The 20,895-nt window shown below is 43.4% G+C and overlaps 1 protein-coding gene across 1 annotated transcript in view; it reads left to right on the plus strand.

Moving 5' to 3' along the window:
• The first annotated feature begins 453 nt into the window (after positions 1–453).
• The window catches only part of mxra5a (matrix-remodelling associated 5a), a 77,608-nt gene continuing 57,166 nt past the window's right edge, over positions 454–20,895 (plus strand). Inside the window, exon 1 of the mRNA XM_059963752.1 lies at positions 454–902. The gene's annotated coding sequence lies outside the window, so the exon portion shown is untranslated. The remainder of the gene's footprint in view (positions 903–20,895) is intronic.

The raw sequence follows: 20,895 nt of genomic DNA on the forward strand, positions 1-20,895 counted from the left end.
AAGCCTCAGCGACCAAAAGCATTGTATATGCGGGACATCTGTCACCCAACCTTGCGTCGTCTCGGTCTCTCTCACAGACCCTCTGTTTCGCTGTCCCCTACCACTACACGCGATTAAGTCACTGCTTTTCCCATTTCTGGCATTTAATGTATGCCCCCCCCCCATCCCGAGATGCCACCTGACCTGCCGTGTGACTTCTGTCGACTGTGACTTCGAACTCACTAAAATCTGCAACTTCAGTGAGTTGTCGATGAGTCTGTCTCCACCCACGCTAGTAATAACTTAGTGAGGTGAATGCGTGAAATCGAATGCTGTCCCTCCCCCTTTTTCGGGGAACTGGCTGCCCCCGAGCCAGTCCCGCTCAGGGGTGTATGCATACTACGCCAGCCCGCCGGCAGTAAACACTCCCCCTCTATGTCAGGCAGCCTCCCCGAACCCTCCGCATCCACTCAATCTCGCAGAGTCCGATTCGCAGTAACCCGACACATTGCTCTGCGAGTTTAGTTGGTTTTCCCGAGTCCAGCGAGAAAATCTGAGCGGGTCTCACTCACCATCTGGCATTAAATATACCCCTTGCAACACACAAGTCTGCGAGCCACTGACGAAACTTCAAGGAAAGCTGCTTAAAACTTTTTTCCCCCCTATAATGGATCAATGAACATAATATTTTTTTCTCTGCTATAATGAGGAAAGCAAGAAGGCTGACTCCCAGCCGAGGAGGTTTTCTTGAAATTAGACGCCTACCAGGCACTTTCGTTGCTTAATCCCAACAGGACGCCGGAGTGTGTGTCGGGGGATTAATGGATCCCCTTTTACATACAAAAACGACTCAGGAGTGACCCGCTGACACCCTTGCATGCAACTGGACCCAGCTGTACAGACTAGCATCCGAAATACACAAGGTAAATACCCTTTTTTTTACACTTCTGTATGATTTAAGTGATCGGGATTGCAAAAAATCTAACAGTTATAAAATAATAATATTTCAAATAATTGAAACTGTTTGCTCACATATGATTTATGACAATATTGCATATTAACGAAAACAATATTTCAGTCCGTTGGCTGGCTATTATTCAAACTACCTTTTGACCTTTCTATTTGTGACCATGTTGCATAATAGTGAGGATGAAGTTTACAACTTTTCAAAAGCAGATGATGGGAACATCGTGTAAATGTTGCCATGTTTCCCCACCGTGAGATCCCAAGTCAGTGTCACTCGGCAGCAACACACGCGCACAAAATGCTGGAGGAACTCAGCGGGAAGTCAGTGTCGATGGAAAAGAACGAACAGTCAACGTTTCAGGCCGAGACCCCCTGAAGATCCGGAGCAACACGCTCACAAAATCCTTGAAGGGGTCCGGCCCGACGTGTTGACTGTTTATTCATTTTCCTGGATGCTGCCTGACCTCCTGAGTTCCTGCAGCATTTTTGTGAGATCTGCAGAATCTCTTGCCTTTATGAATGGCAGCAATGTTCTTTAAAGACAGGGTCCTGGAATTTCACACATTATCGCAGCATTTGGCCTCGATGGCCCGGGGAAGTGTGTGCGTGTCCGTAATGGGAATCATCTGTATTTGGCCAACAGTGACTCAGTGTCTACAGCGACAGGCTGGTGGGGAATAAAAAGCCGTCGCTCAGGAGTGAACCCTCGCGAACCAGGCTTAAACCTATCCGTGTCCAACACAATACAGCTGCCTCAAAGTTTCCCTAAACTTCGCCCAGCGTGTTTCCTCGAGTGCCGGTGTTGTACTAACACATTACCCGTATGCACTGAGAATATTTCTAGTCCCCCTCCACAATAGATTAAAACTTTTGTTTTGGACCTGCCTCTTAATAGTAGAACAAGGCAAAATAAACACTAGCGATTCTGCTGGAGGAGAATCATTCACCTGAGAAGAAATTGGATTTTAGCTCGAAAAGATGACTGAATACCAGTTGGATCGGGTAGTATGGGTTGATATTTTAAGTATCTTTCCCCGAGCTAAACACTCCGTGTCCTCATTGAAGATGCCCCAAAACAGAGAGCTTGTAACCTCCACACGTTACGACCTCCGAAGTTAGAATGAGAGTTCTCGGGAAAAGCCACAACTTTGTCATACAGAGGCGGGCTGCCCCGTGATTGACGCGTGAAACAGCCAGTCAGGGATTTCACTGGTGGGCGGGGTCCCCGAAACAAAACTCCCTGGAATAATAATTCTTTCAGTTCTCCGCAGAGTGGAAGGTAGATGCGACAAAACCGTTACACATGCCTCCCCACTCGCATTCCCCATGTCCCCAGTCACAAAAAAAAGAGAAAATCTGCAGATGCTGGAAAGCAAAACAAGACACACAAAATGCTGGAGGGACTCAGCAGGCCAGGCAGCATCTATGGAAAAGAGTACAATCGACGTTTCAGGCAGAGACACTTCATCAGGACCTGAAGGAGGGTCTCTGCGCGAAACGTCGACGGTATACTCTTCTCCATAGATGCTGTCTGGCTTGCTGAGTTTCTCCAGCATTTTGTTTCTAGCTTCTCATCGATTCCATTGTGTTTGTTTGTATCTTCTGTGAATGCCCGCAAGAAAATGAATCTATGTGGTTACATATATGTACCTAGATAATAAATATACTTTTAACTTTGGACTTGCCCAGATTGAAGACAAAAAAACATATACATGAGAGACACAGATGGTGAAACATATAAACTAATATGTTGCTGTCTCTTATAATTTTATTAACAGTAAAACAGTGTATACACATAAAAAGACAAAATGACTCAACTTTTTTTTCTTTAAAAACAGCTGGGACCACTTCAACAGCTGTCATTCAGATTTGCCCATTCCACATCAGGCAATTACAGAATCTCTGAATAATAGCCCCATGTCCATCATAGCCTAGGTAGCTTAATGACACACACACAATGCTGGAGGAATTCAGCAAGACGGGAAGCACCTATGGACAGGAATAAATAGTTGACGTTTTGTGCTGAGACCCTTCAGTGGGAGTGTCACTTGGTATATAGTGTACTATGGCCCAGGTTGCTCATAACAGATGAGTACACATTATTGTGCACTATTATATGACTTTTTTTCAATAAATATTGTGTTACACGAGTGTGGCGGTGGACGAACCCAAGTGCAGAACACGGGCACAGAGGCAGAGTCAGAAGGCATTATTGACGTAGCAAGCATGGAATCGGTATCCAAGAGTGATGCTAGACTTAGAACTGACCGTCCTAAGAACCATGAAACGAGGTTACTCATACCAGAGTCCACCAATGAACTGGCAACTCCTTGTTGTGATCACAGGGTCTTTATCCTGCATTTCCTGATGGAAAGCAGGTGTATGTAGTCAGTAGAACCTGGGAATGGTTGCAACTAAACAAGGGGATTGGGGCCCAATCCCTGAGGGAAATAGCGTGGTGGGGGATTGCCAGAAAGGACCATGACATATTGCTGCTAAAATATTTTTATATAATAACCGAATATCTATGTTTTGCACAAATAGTTGATCTGAAGCTTATTCTACTTAAACTACATTGTTGATCCATTGATTTCAAATATTTCTCTATGCAATAAAGTGAGGGATGGTAATGCAGTAATTGTTTATTAGCATCTGTATTGTGGAGGGTTAGTTTACTTGCTGGTCAAAAGCCACCTCCACCATGCCGATTGTTGATTGGTCCATTCGAAGGATGCAGCAGCACCTTCCCATTGGTTGACTTGCTCGCCATGGCACTGGTGTTCAGTTCTGGGCGTATCAGGGGTATAAGAATAGCAAGTGCAAGAGACTTGTGGGTTTTCCTTGTCTCCAGGGGCTCCTCTTCATAATGAGGTTGCGACCAGCGCCAAAAAACCATTGGGGAAAATATGCTGCAGATATAGGAGGGCCCATGTGCACACTTAGCTAAGTAACTGCTTTTTGAATGTTTAGCTTATTAGTTGTGTAACTTGGGAGATACTTAATAAGGTACCTGTTGAGTTTGAAGTGTTACTGAGTGTTTAGTGTCATGGTTTCTGTAAATTAAGGTGGCTTAGATGTAGAAACATAGAAAACCTACAGCACAATACAGGCCCTTCAGCCCACAATGCTGTCCGAATATGTACTTACTTTAGAAATTACCTACGGTTACCCGTTGCCCTCTATTTTCCTAAGCTCCATGTAACTATCCAAGAGTCTCTTAAAAGACCCTATTGTATCCACCTCCACCACCATCACTGGCAGCCCATTCCACGCACTCACCACCCTCTGTGTAAAAAAAACTTACCCCTGACATCTCCACTGTACCCACGTATTTCCAAGTACCTTAAAACTGTGCCCTCTCATGTTAGCCATTTCAACCCTGGGAAAAGCCTCTGATTATCCACACGATCAATGCCTCTATCAGGTCACCTCTCATCCTCCGTCGCTCCAAGGAGAAAAGGCTGAGTACTTTCAACCTATTCTCATGAGGCATGCTCCCCAGTCCAGGTAACATCCTTGTACAACTCCTCTGCACCTCTTCTATAGTTTCCACAGCTTTCCTGTAGTGAGGTGACCAGAACTGAACACAGTACTCCAAGTGGGGTCTGACCAGGGTCCTATATAGCTGCAACATTACCTCTCGGCTCTTGAACTCAATTCAGTTGAATGTCTGGTCGAATATTTTACTGTTTGTCTGTAAATAAATGCGTTGATTTATAATCATTGTCTCACTTACCAAACCCATGAACTTGCTTTCTTGTAACAATGGCAAAGCCGTTAGTGTACCACAATTGCAGTACTAATGATCAGTGATCAGGGTTCAATTCCCGCTGCTGTCTGTAAGGAATTTGTATGTTCTCCCTGTGATCACACATGTTTCTTCCCACATTTCAGAGGTGTACAGGTTAGGGTTAATAAGTAATAGGCATTCTACAGTACTGTGCAAAAGTCTTAGGCACATTTATATCAATAGGGTGCCTAAGACTTTTGCACAGTACTAAATTTGTCAACGTGGAGCAGTTAGCAAGTTTGGAAATTTGTTGGGCAGAAAAGACATTGGGAGTGGCAAGAGTGGAGCACTGTGGGAGGGGTGTGGGACAGGTGGCAGAGAAGGTGGTGATACCTGGGTCACTTCCCACCACATGTTCAGAGGAAACACCAATGTATAAAAAGCCACAACGTGAGCACCGGACACAGTATACCACACCAGCCGACTTCCTCCCTCACCACCATTCAGGGCCCAAGACAGTCTTTCCTGGTGAGGCGACACTTCACCTGTGAGTTGGCTGGTTTGGTATACTGCGTCCTGTGCTCCCGGTGTGGCCTTTTATATATTGGTGAGACCCGACGCAGACTGGGAGACCATTTCGCTGAACACCTACGCTCGGTCCGCCAGAGAAAGCAGGATCTCCCAGTGGCCACACATTTTAATTCCACGTCTCATTCCCATTCTGATATGTCTATCCATGGCCTCCTCTACTGTCAAAATGAATCCAAACTCAAGTTGGAGGAACAACACCTTATATACAGGTTGGGTAGCCTCCAACCTGATGGCGTGAACATTGACTTCGCTAATTTCCATTAATGCCCCTCCTCCCCTTCTTACCCCATCCGTGACATATTTAGTTGTTTGTTTTTTCTTCTCTCTCTCTGCCCATCACTCTGCCTGCTCTCTATCTCCCTCTGGTGCTCCCCCCCTCCTTTCTTTCTCCCGAGGCCTCCTGTCCCATGATCCTTTCCCTTCTCTAGCTCTGTATCACTTTCGCCAATCACCTTTCCAGCTCTTAGCTTCATCCCACCCCCTCCGGTCTTCTCCTATCATTTTGCATTTCCCCCTCCCCCCACTACTTTCAAGTCTCTTACTATCTTTCCTTTCAGTTAGTCCTGATGAAGGGTCTCGTCCCCAAACGTCGACAGTGTTTCTCCCTATAGATGCTGCCTGGCCTGCTGTGTTCCACCAGCATTTTGTGTGTGTTGTTTAGGATTAGCATGTTTTGGGCATGCTGGGTTGGTACCAGAAGCATGGCGACACTTGTGGACTGCCCCCAGCACGTTGCAAACAATGCCGCAAATGATGCATTTCACTGCGTGTTTCAATATACAGTACTGTACAAAAGTCTTAGACTTATGGGTAGGGTGCCTAAGCCTTTTGCACAGTGCTGTGGTAATTTTATATATTGCACTGTACCGCTGCCACAAAAAAAATAATTCCATGATGATAAACCTGATTCTGATATGGGCCTCTATTGTGGACTGTGTGGGAAGGGGGCAGGGAGAGAGGGAGGGGGATGGAAGCACCAGAGAGCCATTCTGTAATGATCAATAAACCAATTACTTGGAATTAAATAACCTCACCTGGTGTCTCAAGGATGGCTGTCTCTGTGTCTGTGCCACCACTGCCCCTGGCACCTGTTACTCACAGGGCTGCACCCTCACCATTCCTAACATCCTTTGCTCCTGCCAGATTCACAAACTCACTATCTGCTCCATGTTGACAAATACAGTACTGTGCTAATGCCTTGGGCGTCCTACCTATATACTGGATATATGCACCTGCGAATTTTACACAGTACTGTTCCTGTACCAAATAAAGCTAATCTCTGTCTATCACTTGTCAGTTTCTGCTCCATCACTTCCCTTTGTCTCATTATACTGGCTATTTCCCCTGCACTTTCTAAATTCAAGTGAAGGGTGTCAACTTGAAACATCAACTGTCCCATTTCACCCATAGAAGCTGCCCGACTCTCCGAGTCACGCCAGCATCTTGTGTGTTGCTCTAGATTTCAGTGTCTACCGTCTCTTATCTCTGCGCAGTGAAGCAAAGACTGTAGTGTTGAGACAGGCACGCCTCTGGCCGATGAAGTGGATATGTGTTGGAGACACATTTTGGGGTCAAATAAAACACTGGGGTTGCATACAATCCATTTCGGTTACAGGCAGAGGCCAGGGAGAGGAACAGCGTTTGGAAGAGAGTTTGTGAAAGGAAAGTAGGTAATTATAACAGCTTACTCACATTAGAACAGGGTACCTAGAATATGACAGTACAGGCCCTTCGCCCACAATGTTGTGCTGACCTTTTAACCTACCCTAAGATCAATCTAAGACAGCCCTAAATTTTAGTATTGTTCATGTGCCTTACCTAAGAGTTTCTTAAATACCCCTCTATATCTGCCCTTATGTATCTGCCTCTAACACTACCCCTGGCATGGTGGGTAAGAGTCTCTCACACACACACGCACACACACACACACACACATTCTTTAAAAGAAAACTTACCTCTGATATCGTTCCTGTACTTTTCTCCAATCACCTCAAAATTTGTCATTTTCCACCCTGGGAAATATAGTCCTTGGTTATCCACACAATCTATGCCTCTTATCATCACTCCTGGATCTTTGCTTAACATTGACTTCAGCCTATAACTGTCTACAAACAAAGTTGTGGTGAACTACATATACCTGTCTGGACATGCCCCCCCGCTGACTACTCCTTTGGCTCCTCCCACAGACCCCGGTATAGAGGCGATTGAGGCCTGAGCCCGGCGTCTCAGTCTCCAGGATGTAGTATGGTGGTCAACCACTGCTTGTTCCTTCTTCCAGTCAATAAAAGCCGATATCTCACCTTTACGTCTCAGAGAGAGTTATTGATGGTGCATCAAAAGTCAAAATGTAATCCAAAGAATAAAAGTTCCACCATAAGACCATAAAATACAGGAGCAGAATTATGAACATGGGAAAGTCTGCAGATGATGGAAATCCAAAACAACACACACAAAACTGAGCAGGCCAGGCAGCATCGATGGAAAAGAGTAAACAGTCGATGTTTTGGGCCAAGATCCTTTTTCAGGACTAAGAAGGAAGGGGGAAAGAGGTGGAGGGGTGTGGGAGGAGCAAGAAGCTAAGGTGGAAGGTGATAGGTTAAGCCCATGTGAAAGGTGAAGGGTTGAAAAAGAAACAACCTGATAGGAGAGGAGAATGGGCAATAGGGGAAGGGGAAGGAGGAGGGGATCCAGGAGGAATTAGGACAGAGCCAGGCCATTCATTCCATCAGGTTTTTCACCATTCACACATAGCTGACTTTTTTCAACCTCGTTGTCCCCCATTTGCCCTTTAACCCTTTACCAATAAACAGCATGTCAATTTTTGCCTTACACCCAATGACTTAGCCTCTGTGGTAATGAATTTCACAGATTCACCACTCTCTGTCAGAAGAATTTCTTCCTCAGCTTAGTTAAAGAGGCACCTTTTTATTCTGGGGTTGTGCTCTTAGATCCAAGACCCTCCCACTAAGGGGGACATGCTCTCCATGTCCTCCCTATCCAGCCTGTTCAGTATCTAGTAGATCTCAGTAAGATAATGAGATTCCGCCCCCACCCCCCCACAACCTTCTGAATTCCATTTGAGAGACATCAAATGCTCCTCATATCGTAAGTCTTTCATTCCTGGAATCATTCTTGTAAATCTCCTGTGGACCATCTCCAGAGTTTTCAAAAGTAGTGTTCTACTTCAGACTAATTATTTGTTCAGGATTAAATGCATCCTATAAAGATAGAGTGGCATGGCAGTGTAGTGGTTGGCACAATACTTTACAGTGCCAGGGATCACTATCCGGTGGGGGGGCAGGCTGCGGTTTGATTCCTGGAACTGTCAATAAGGAGTTCGTATGTTCTCCCCGAGACCGCATGGATTTCTTTTGGGTGTTCTTGTTTCCTCGTACATTCCAAAGAGATCTGGATGAGTGTTAATGAGTCGTGGGCATGTTATGTTGTCCCTGAAAGCATGGTGACTCTTGCAGTCTGCCCCCAGCAAATCCTCAGACAATGTCAGTCATTGACGCAAGTGATGCATTTCACTGTGTGTCTAGATGTACCTGTAACAAATAAAACTAATTTCATCTCATTTCATTTAGAAGCAAACTTATTTAGCAGGCTGCCCAAACCCCAATCATGTACGCTTTTGTGTTACTGTTGTAAATGCCAAAACTTGATGAGACTGGGGAGTAGGACAGAAGGATTAATTAGAGATTTTCCATCCATTAAATAAAGAAATAATCCTGCACAAATAAATATCACATGCATGTCCGCAACAAGCAAGATTTTCTGCCTCAAGAGAAAGGAAATTCAGATAGGCAATTTTGAGGTTTGTCTGATTTCATAATAAATATTGACAGGGGTTTACAATGGAAAAGCAAGACATTTAGTGATAATGACAAGGAAAATGGCTACAAATGCAGGAAGTGTGTGCTTTTGTGTGGGTACAAGAGTTCATGCAGATGCAAAATTTCACTTTGATTTAAAGCTTACATTTATCCCAGTCAACATTAACAGATCAAAAATTCATAGCAAGGATTTTTGTCTAATTGTTTCCATTTATTTGATTTTTAAAAAATAATCATTATGAACGATGGATTTCATCAAGTGAATACTTTCTTCCTGTTCTTTCACTGGGGATATGGGCAGGAATTTGTACTTAGTGTCCCATTGAATATTCCAGTCAAGACAGGTTATAGACCAGATGATTAAAATAACTATTTATAATGTACCTCCTCCTCTGAGTGTCAAATAAATGACTGAGGCACAGCCTTGTCCTGGACATTATCAGTTTAAATAAGACAAGAAATCAAAAACACTGTTGCTCCTAACAACGAAATAAATTGGATTAGCTTTATTTGTCACATGTACATAGTAACATCAAAATATTTAGGCTTCTTTCCCCTTCCTTTCCAGTCCTGATAAAGAGTCTCGGCCTGAAATGTCAACTCTTTATTTCTCTCCATAGATGCTACCTGACCTGCTGAGTTCCTCCAGAATTTAGTGAGTGTAACAGTGAAATGTGGGTTTTAGGTTAATGACCAACTCTGTCTGAAGGTGTGCTCAGGGCAGCCCACACATGCTGTCACACTTTCGGCACCAGTGTAGCATGCCCACAACTTACTAACCCTAACCAGTACATCCTTGGAATGTGGGAGGAAATCTGAGGGTCTAGAGGAAACCTACAAGGTCATTAGGAGAACAAACAAACTCCTTACAGACAGTGGCGGCAATTGAACCCTGACTGGTAATGGCTGGCACTGTAAAGTGTTGTGGTAACCCCTACGCTATTATGCCACCCCACTGAATAAAATCAAAGGCATTGTCACAGGTCCACCACTTCTTCATCTCAGAGTTATAGAGTATAGAACGGGACAGCAGAGGAAGAAACCTTTCTACCCAAGATGTGCCAAGCTAATTAAACGAGTAATTAAATGCCTAAATAAACTAAACCTTCCTGCCTGCACTATATCCATATCCCTCAATTCTCTGCACATTCTTGTGCTTAACTAATAGGCTCTAAAAACGGACATTTGAACAGAGATTGGGAGCGAGAGAAGGAACGTCTCACTCAGGTCGGTGGGCGGACACTAAAAAGCAACGCTTTGCAGGAGCTTCGGTGTTGAACAGCAGACAATCAGAGAGTGCAAATCACGGGCAAGTGCAAATTGAAGGCAGAGGCAAGAAGAGTGGCCTTTGTGGGAGCGGCCACTGTTGGAGTGGACGGTGATAGAGTGGGGCCTTTGAGGCTTTAACTCTTTGAAGCTTCAGCGAGGAGAGGTTTGAGTGAGAGAAGTGAAAAGCTGTAGCTGGATTTTTTTTGGCTTATTTATTAATTGTTTTCCTTCTTTATATTTGCACATTCAGAGCAGTAGGGATGCAAAGCGGGATGTTTGAATGCTCCCCTTGCAGGATGTGGGAAGGCAGGGAGACCTGCATTGTCCCTGACAACTTCACCTGCAAGGTACATCCAGCTGCCGCTCCTTCCTCCTTACAGATAGTGGTGGATAGAACCGGGGATGCTGCACATGTGATAGTGTTACCCTCACCGCTGTGCTACCATGCCACCTTATTAATCTTCTAATTGAGTACTTACTGCTCTCCAAGACTCTATACAAATTCAACAATTTCAGATAGCAACCATTTATAAAGATGATCTTTATTTGTCATGTGAACTTCGAAACATAAAGTGAATTGCGTCATTTTGCATCAAATCAAATCGACAAGAATTGTTGCGGGCTACCTGCCAGGCTTCTGGCCCACAACTCAGGTTCTGGAATTCCCCACGACAGGAAACATTCTCTCCACATCCACTCTCTCTAGGCCTTTCAGTATTCAAATAGTTTCAATAAGGTCGCCCCACATTTCTTCTAAACTCTAGCAAGTACAGGCCCAGAGTCATTAAATGCACCACATACATTAGCCCTTTCACTTCCAGAATCATTCTTGTGAGTCTCCTTTGGACCTCTCCAATGCCAGCACGTCCTATCTTAGATAAAGGGCCAAAACTGTTCAGAATGCTCTAAGTATAGTCTGATCAATGTCTTAGAAAGGCTCGGCATTACTTCTTAGCTGTCATTTTCTAGTCCTCTTGAACTGAACGCTAATTTCCAGTATGTTTTCTTTCTTCTCTTTACATGAAACCTTAGATATTATTCGTCTCATCTTATCACCTCGCCTCTGACCTGTTTTTACCTTTAGCATTCGCTTCTGCCTCATCTCCATTCTATCACTAACCTCTTTTGCTTCTTATGCCCCTCTTTGAATCCCTACAATCCACTATCACCCCCCACCCCTGCAGCTTAAAACCGGTTCCATTTTTACCTTTTCCCAATCCTCCTTTACCTTCAGGTGCTGCTTGACTTGATGAGTATTAATGGGCCATTCTGATTTTAAATCACATTGATTAGGTTGAGATTTTGTCATTATCCTAAACACAAGTCTTCTACACATACCGATTAACTAACTGTGCATATTCAGAGTCCACAGTTCTCTATACATGCAGTGGCCACTATATTTAAATTCTTTCTGCACCTAATAAAGTGGTCACTGAGTGCATGTTTGTGATCTTCTGCTGCTGTAGCCCATCCGCTTCAAGGTTTGACATGTTGTGCATTCAGAGATGTTCTTCTGCACTCCGCTGTTGTAAAGTGTAATTATTTGAGTTACTGTCGCCTTCCTGTCAGCGTGAACCAGTCTGTCCATTCTCCTCTGACCTCTCTCATTAACAATACGCTTTCACCCACAGAACTGCCACTCACTGGATTTTTTTTTGGTTTTTCGCACCATTCTCTGTAAATTCTGAAGATTGTCATGCATGAAATCCTCAGAAGATCAGCAGTTTCTGAGATACTCAAACCTCCCCATCTAATCACACCACGTTTGAAATCACTTGTATCACATTGCTTCCTCATTCTGGTATTTGGTCTGAACAACAACTGAACCTCTTGACTATACTTGCATGCTCTTATGCATTACTGTCACATGATTGGCCAATTAGATATTTGCACTAATGCACAGTTGTACATAATAAAGTGGCCACTGAGTGTAACTTGTCCAGTGACTTCGATAGATTGCCTGATACACAGATGAGAGAAGTGTGCTACCTTTGTGATATTCTGCAACTAGTTCAAGAAACCAAACAAATTTCCACCCTATAACATCATATGGGCCATTCAGCCCTTTATACCCATGGTAGCTGCTTGAAGAATTAGTCCCATGCCATCTGCTCATCCTTAGTACATTTCGCATAATCAAATGCCTTCCAATAACCATGTTTTTACACTCAGGCATATTAACCCCTTTGTTTAACAGTGTACCCCTCCATTACCCATAAAATAGTGCATGGCCCTTCCTCATTTCCCATCTCTGTCTACTTGCCCACACTGCTGACTGTGTATTCAAGCCTGAAAAGCAAAATAATCCCTCCTACCACTGAAAAATTGACATTTTTCATATTTCCTGTTTCCAATATCAAACCAGCTTTATCTATTGCAAATGTCTATTTTTACTTAGAGACACAGCACAGAACAGGTTCTATTTAACAGGCCCCACCTACTTATCCCTAGTCTAATCACAGGGAACCTCCAAGAGGACCACAGCCTTGTCGTAGGGTTTGGAGGCTTGTGCGCCTCAATGACCTGGAGAGCACTATTGGTTGGAGACGGGGACTTGTGCTTTGCCTCTTGGTAGGGTCAACCATGTCAAACAGGGTAGAGGCCAGACTAAGAGTGGTCCACTGGTCCTCCAGGTTTTGGGCTTCAGCTCAGGGCTAACAACCTGACTGCTCAAAAATTGTTAAAGAAACAGCAATGAAGAATCTTCCTATATCTGAGTGTGACAGCATGGACAGACAGAGATCAGGACCTTCATTGCTGTCCTAAATGTCAGTGGCCCAGAAGTCAGTAAATTAAGTAATTATAGGAAAATTTACAATGACAAATTAACGTACTAACCAGTACGTCTTTGGACTGTGGGATAAAACCAGAGCACCCAGAAGAATCTCCCATGCATGCGGGAATAGTGTACAAACTTTCATACAGAGGATGCCTGAATTGAATTGGGAACTCTGATGCCCTGAGCTGTAATAGCATTGTAAAAACCGCTATCCTACCATGGCTCCCCAAACTTTTCCAAAGTAACTTTGCCTTGAAAGTTGTTTTTCAATCTGCTCATCCCTTTCTTTAAGGCAGTATTTTCCAGATTAATCCAGTATACTGCAGCAAAATATTCTTCTTTCACATCTGGCCTTTTTTTTGTCAGGGCTTGTCTCCGAAAGAGAAAATGCATAAGCCTTCTGCTTCTATGAACTACTTCACAGTTTAGCTACAAATCTTCCTTAGATCCAAATGTTTTCTCTTCATTGTGCAGGGCGGTATGTTTAGCACAATTGCTTTACAGCTGCACTGATCGGTAATCTGGGCTCGATTCCTGCTGTTGTAGGTAAGGAGTTTGTACGTTCTCCCTGTGACCATAACGCATTTCCTCTGGGTACTCCGGTTTCCTCCATATTCCAAAAGACATAGTGTTAGGGTTAAGGTTTGTGCATTGCGGCCATGTTTTGTCAGCACCAGAAGTGTGGTGACACTCATGGGCTGTGCAACCTTTCCTGCACCTCACTGATTTGATGCAAACGATACATTTCGCGGTACGTTTTGATGTTTCAATGTACAGTTTGCAAATAAAGCTAATTTTATATTCTTAAAACATAGAATATACACCAGTATAGCACAAGAACAGGCCCTTCAGCCCACAAAGTTGTGCCAAACTAAATAATTTAGTAATCAAATGGCCAACTAAACTAATCTTCTCTGCCTACACAATATCCATATGCTTCCAATTTCCTCATGTTCATGTGCCGATCTAAGCGTCTGTTAAAAATCCCTAATATATCTTCCTCTATCGCCACTCCAGGCAAAGCATTCCAGGCATTCTTAATTTATAAAGCTAACTTGGGTTCTCAACGTTGTTACAGCTGAGAGTGGAGGTGAAGATATGCTCCCACTGCTTATTAAATGCTCCCAAAGGTGTGCATCTCAAATAGCCTCTGACAACCAAGTCTAGCTCCTGGTCTTCATGTGCGGTTGAGCTACTAAGCCCGACAGAACACTTTCTACTGCCAGGAGAGGGGGCAAAGGCAGGTTACTGGGACCTTAAAACCAGTCGCTTTGGGCAGATAGGATGCCTCAGCCATGGTTGGCAGCCCAACTAGGAGAAGGAAAACTCTGATCTCAAACCTTTGCTGTCTTGTATCTATAGCCACTCACAGGGAAGGCTTTGGTAGTAAACTCTAAGGAAAAAATTGGTGCTGGAGACCCCAAGACAGTCCTACGTTGAGTTCAACACAGACTGGCAATTTCTATAATGCCACTGGTGCTAGACTGTATTGGTAATAAGGCCAATAGATCTAGGAACAGAATAAGGCCATTTGATCCATTGAATTTTCTCTGCCATTTCATCATGATTGATCCATTTCCCTCTCAGCCCCAGCCTTCTCCCCATATTTCTTCATGCCCTGACTAATCTAGAACCTATCAAGTTCTGCCTTAAATACACCCAATGACTTAGGCTTCACATCTGCATGTGGCAACAAATTCCACAGATTTATTACTATCTAGCTAATGAAATTCCTCCTCATCTTTGTTCTATTCTCAATGTACATCACTCTATCCTGAGGCTGTATCCTCTGGTCTTAGACTCCCTCACCATGGAATCATCCTCTCCACATCCACTCTATTGAGGCCTTTCAAAGGGTTTTTATGTTTCTATGAGATCACTCCTTATTAACCTGAATTCCAGTGGGTAGAGGCCCAAAGCCATCAAAAGCTTCTCATATGACAAGCCTTTCACTTTTGGAATAATTTTCATGATCCTCCTTTGTACCCTCTCCAATGCCAGCACACTATTTCTTATGTGAGGGCCATTTGTTTGGATTCATCAGCTGTCTGGACAGGGGAAGCCTGCTACAAAGGCAAATGGTTGATCTCCAGGAATCTGAGATGCAGAGGGATTTGGGAGTCCTTGTGCAGAACACACTGAAGGTTAACTTGCAGGTTGAGTCGGTGGTGGGGAAGGCAAATGCCATGCTAGCATTCATTTCAAGAGGTCTAGAATACAAGAGCAAGGATGTGATGCTGAGGCTTTATAAGGCACTGGTGAGGCCTCACCTTGAGTATTGTGAGCAGTTTTGGACCCCTTATCTTAGAAAAGATGTGCTGGCATTGGAGAGGGCACAGGGGAGGTTCACAAGGATGATTCCAGTTATGAAAGGACTATCGTATGAGGAATGTTTCAAGCCTCTGTTGAAGAAAGAGATTGATAGGTTCTTGATTAGATATGGCATGAAAGGTTACAGGGAGAAGGCTGGAACTGGGGTTGAGGAGAAGACAGAAAAAAAGGATCAGTCATGATTGAATGGTGGAGCAGACTCAATGGGCCAGATGGTCTAATTCTGCTCTTATGTCTTATGGTGTTATGGTCTTATATTGTACTACCCTGGCCTGCCTACCATGTAGGCAGCTGGGATGCAATATCCGTATTTGACCCCGATCAATTTAGCGCCTCATAAAGTTAATCTTACATTTTTTGACCAATTCAGATGCTGACTGTAGTATTTCTGACAGTTTTTGTTTCACAATACATTGTACTATACTATTCCCCACTTCCTGAGCTGCGTTATAATTCCATCAGAATTCTGTGGGAATGATGCATGATTAGTGGGTTGTCTTACATTCTTCATGCAAGAGAAACCCATGCCTCTCACCAGAACCTTTCCAACTCCGTGGATTGTATTTCATCCTTGAATATAGTTAACAGTCTCCATTCACCGTAAGCCTGACAGCATTAAAATGAATGTGCAAGGCCTTATGAGCTGGAATTTGTCTTGATTACATTGGCGAATAATGTAATTGAAGATGCTGGAATGGAATATATGAAACTTCGTGAGGATATGACATTGACCCTGTCACCCATTGGCAAAGCAACTACTTGGGAAAATTTGCCTGCCAATTGGCCCATCAAGCCTGTTTAGACTCTTCAAAACCTGCTCCGATATCCATCAGAAGTTTGAATCTTCTTTTGCAAGCCTGTTTTGATTTCTGTTTAGATGGTGGCTGTGGATTGCATTTCCAACAACACATCAGGCAACACATTTCAATTTAGAATATCTCACTACATTAAAAATATTATCATCTTTTCTCTCCTGTTTCTTTTCCCATTTATTCTAAAGTTACAACATCTGGATTTCAGTATTTCTATGGCTTGAAGCAGGTCCTTATTTAGCCTTTCTCTTCACTCACTCGTCATTCAGGATGAGGTACTAAATTGGATTAGACATTGGATTTGTGGGAGAAGCCAGAGAATGGTAGCCCACAAGACCATAAGACATAGGAGCAGAATTAGACCATTTGGCCCAGCAAGTCTGCTCCACCGTTCCATCGTAGCTGATTTATTATCGATCTCAATCCCATTCTCTTCTCTTCTTCTTGTAACATTTGACTCCCTGGCTAATGAAGAACCTTTCCACCTCTGCTTTAAATAAACCCAATGCCTTGGTTTCCAAAGCCAGCAATGGCAATGAGTTCCACAGATTCACCACCCTTTGGCTAAAGAAATTCCTCTGCATTTCTGTTCTAAAGGGGTATCCCTCTCTCTGATCCTAGGTTCCCCCACTATAGGAAACATCCTTCCACATTCACTCTATGCAGGCTTTTCAATTTTTGATAGATTTAATCGAGATCTCACCTCATTCTTCTAAATTCAGGTGACCACAGGCGCAGAGCCATCAAAAGCTCCGCATATCCAGGATCATTCTCATGAACCTCCCCTGGACCCTTTCTAATGCCCACACATCTTTTCTTAGATAAGGAACCAAAAAATGCTCACAATGCTCCAAGCTGGTCTGGCCAATACCTTATAAAGCCTCAGCATAACATCCTTGCTTTTAATATTCTATTTCTATAAGACCATAAGACTTAGGAGCAGAATTAGCCCATTCAGCCCATTGATTCTGCTCCACCATTCCATCATGACCCCATACACCTGCCTTTGCACCATATCCTTTGATCAATATGGAAACGATCAACTTCCTCCTTAAATATACGCAAAGACCTAGACTTCACTCCAGACTGTGGTAAGCATTTCACAGATTTACTACTGTCTGGCTAAATAAAATCTCTCCTTATCTATGTATAAATTTTGAGGCTGTATCCTCTAGTTCTGGATATCCCCACCTCTCCACATCCAACCCGTCTAGTCCTTTCAACATTCGGTAGGTTTCAATGAGACCTCCCCGCATTCTTCTAAATTCCAGTGAGTACAGGATTAAAGCTGCCAAACGTGCCTCATATGTTAACACAAAATACTCTGCAGAAGCTGTGGTCAAAGCAACACGTACAACACACTGGAGGAACTCAGCAGGTCGGGCAGCATTGTTTCGGGCCGAGACTCTTCGAGGCAGGGGCCCTATAAAGAAGGTGGGGGGAAGGTGGGAAGGAGAAGGCTGGTAGTTGCCAGGTGAAAAACCAGTAAGGGGAAAGATCAAGGGGTGGGGGAGGGGATAGGCAGGAAAGGTGAAGGAGGAATGTAGGGGGAAAGCTGGGTAGTAGAAGAAGGCAGAATCATGAGAGCGGGGATAGGCAGTTGGAGGAGGAGGAGGCTGAGTGAAACTGGGATGGTGAAAGGGAGAGGGAGGGAACTACCGGAAGTTGGAGAATTCAATGTTCACTCTGTTATTTTATTTATTTATAATTTATGTTGAGCTACAGCACAGCAACAGGCCGGATGGATTCATGCCACCTAATTACATCCTTCTACTAATCTCTGAGTACTTGGATTGTGGGAGGAAATCCAGAGCACCCTTAGGAAAAACCACGCGGCTGCTGGGGGAATGTCCCTTTCAGGCAAGGGTGGAATTGGGTTTAATTTAAAAGAGTCGGGCTTTCTGGCCCTTCGAGCCACGTCACCCAGCAGTCTTCTAGTTTAATCCCAGCCTAATCATGGAACAATTTACAATGGCCAATTAACATACCAACTTGCATGTCTTTGGAATTTGGGAGGAAACTGGAGCACCCAGAAGAAACCCTCGTGGTCACTGGGAGAACGTACAAACTCCTCACAGACAGCAGCAGGAATTGAACCCTGGTTGCTGATGCTGTAATAACGTTACACTAACCACTACATATTGATCTTCCTCGATCCTTGCACCTCACTGTCTACCTGCACTACACCTTCTCCATCATTGTAACACTCATTGTTGCTTTCCTTTGTCCTACCTGAATGCACCATTGTAATGAAATAACCTTATGGGTGGCAAGCAAAACAAAGCTTTCTCTGTACCTCATTACACATGACAATTTACCTGTTTCCCATTCAAATCAGTAACTGCATCACAAAGGTAACTGACCTTAACAGCCTTGACTAATTCACCATTATAGGCATCCATTAGTATCAAGAGACCATGGATTTGCACCTTGGAAAGTTTCCTGGGCGGGGTTGTATGGGAGACTGACAGTTGCTTATGTTGCAAGTCTCCCCTCTCTACACCACCGATGTTGTCCAAGGGAAGGGCAAGGGCTGATACAGCTTGGCAATGGTGTCGTCGTGGTTAAGTGCCTTGCTCAAGGACACAACACGCTGCCTTAGCTGAAGCTCGAACTAGCGACCTTCAGATCGATAGACCAACACCTTAACCACTTGGCCATGCGCCAACACCATTACATTCAGTCAAAACGCTGGAACAGGATACACTGATAACACAACTACATTTCAGTTGCTTGCAGCACTCCAACATTAGAAATAAATGGCACTGCATTGAAATCAAGAGTGAGGAGTTTGTGTAAAACTCAATGAAGAATTTATTAAGTTGCCATTATTAGTATCAGAGCCAGATTAGATGTAAAGCAACAAACTATTTTAGAGTCATTCAGATTGTGCAAACGTCTTGGGCACATACATATAACTTGGGTGCCTAAGACTTTTGTACAGTATCGTACTTGTCAATGTGGAGCAGCGAGCGAGTTCATAAATTTGGCGGGAGCAAAAGATGTTGGGAATGGCAAGGGTGGAATGCTGCAGGAGGGGTGTAGAATGCCAGGGGTGGGGAAGGTGTGGAGTTGGTGCGGGTGTAGACACAGCCAGTCCTGAGACACTAGGCAAGGACATTTTATTCCAAACAATTGGTTTACTGATCATTACAATAATGTCTCACTGGTGCTTTCTGACCCCTAACCTCGCCCTTCCCCTTTTCCCAACCACGATTCTCCTCTCCCTGCCCCCTTCCCTCTCTCAGTCCACAAAAGAGACCCATATCAGAATCAGGTTTATCATCATTCACATATGTCATGATATTTGTTTTTTTTTCGCAGCAGTAGTACAGTGCAATACATAAAATCACCACAGTACTGTGCAAAATTCTTAGGCACATATAGGTATAGAGTGAGACTTTTGCACAGTACTGTATGTTATACCTTTTCAGTTACCAAATAGCATTTAATACTACTGAGCCAATACAAAGCTAAGTACTGTTATTTCTCTTTCCCAGTTTTAAACAATATGGTGTACAGTACTGTGTAAAAGACTTGGCCACTCACAGTACTTTATTTCCTGTATGAATTTGACAGACACTTGTGTCTAGAAAGTCAGTTTATGATTAGTGCATTGAGAACCTCAATTTCACGCTATGTTTATGATGAATAATTTCTTAATTCAGATTTATACACCCAAATAGTTTGATGGGATTATTACTATGTTTACTCCAAAATTAATGAACCTTTACTAAATTAGTATTAAATAATCACAAGAAAATTTCCATTATCCTTCACTGTTGTTTTTTGCAAATGGCTTCCCTTTATTGGATGTCTACAGCTGGAGTCTTATCCTACTCTGTAGCCAAGGGAAAGACTGATTGACTCCTGGTTGTGGTTGCTGGGTGGAGGGGTGGGGCATGTAGGAGCAATTTGATAGTATAGTTGGGTTTGGATGGAGGACTATGGTAGTTCTGGGAAATGTCCATGGTTTCTGCTGAAGGGTTTTCAGCCCAAAATATCAACTGTTCATTCCCATCCACAGATGTTCCTCCAGCATGGTACCTGAAGCAATTCATCCAAGTTAAAAAATCTACAAGCAATCTTCCTGAATCATTGTACAGAATGCTAAATTATAATCATTAAACAGCATTTCTCATTCCGATGATAAGTGCTGCATTTTCAGCAAAATTTATTTAGAAATATAGTTTATTACCTCAAACATAACGGAGTATAGCCCAAGATCAGACCCTTCTGGCCACAGTGTCTGTGCTGTACACAATGCAAAATTAAAATAAAACTCTTCAGCTTGCACAGGATCCATATCTCTCCATCCTCTCTACACTCAGGTGTCCATCTAAAAGCTCCTTAAATGCCACTGAATCAGAATCAGGTCCAATTTGACTGTCATAGGTCGTGCAATTTGTTTTGCAGCATCAATACAGTGCAGTAATTAAAATATACTATAAATTACAATAGAAAATATGAAATATATACATGTACAATAAATCAAATTAAATAATCAGTGCAAAAAGGGAGCTAAAGCAGTGAGGAGTTACGTTCTGGTTCATTGTCACTTCAGAAGCTTAATGGCAGAGGGTAAGAAGCCATTTCTTCTTG

This window comes from Hypanus sabinus, chromosome 3 (assembly GCF_030144855.1).
Source record: "Hypanus sabinus isolate sHypSab1 chromosome 3, sHypSab1.hap1, whole genome shotgun sequence".
In the NCBI taxonomy this organism is placed as follows: Eukaryota; Metazoa; Chordata; class Chondrichthyes; order Myliobatiformes; family Dasyatidae; genus Hypanus; species Hypanus sabinus.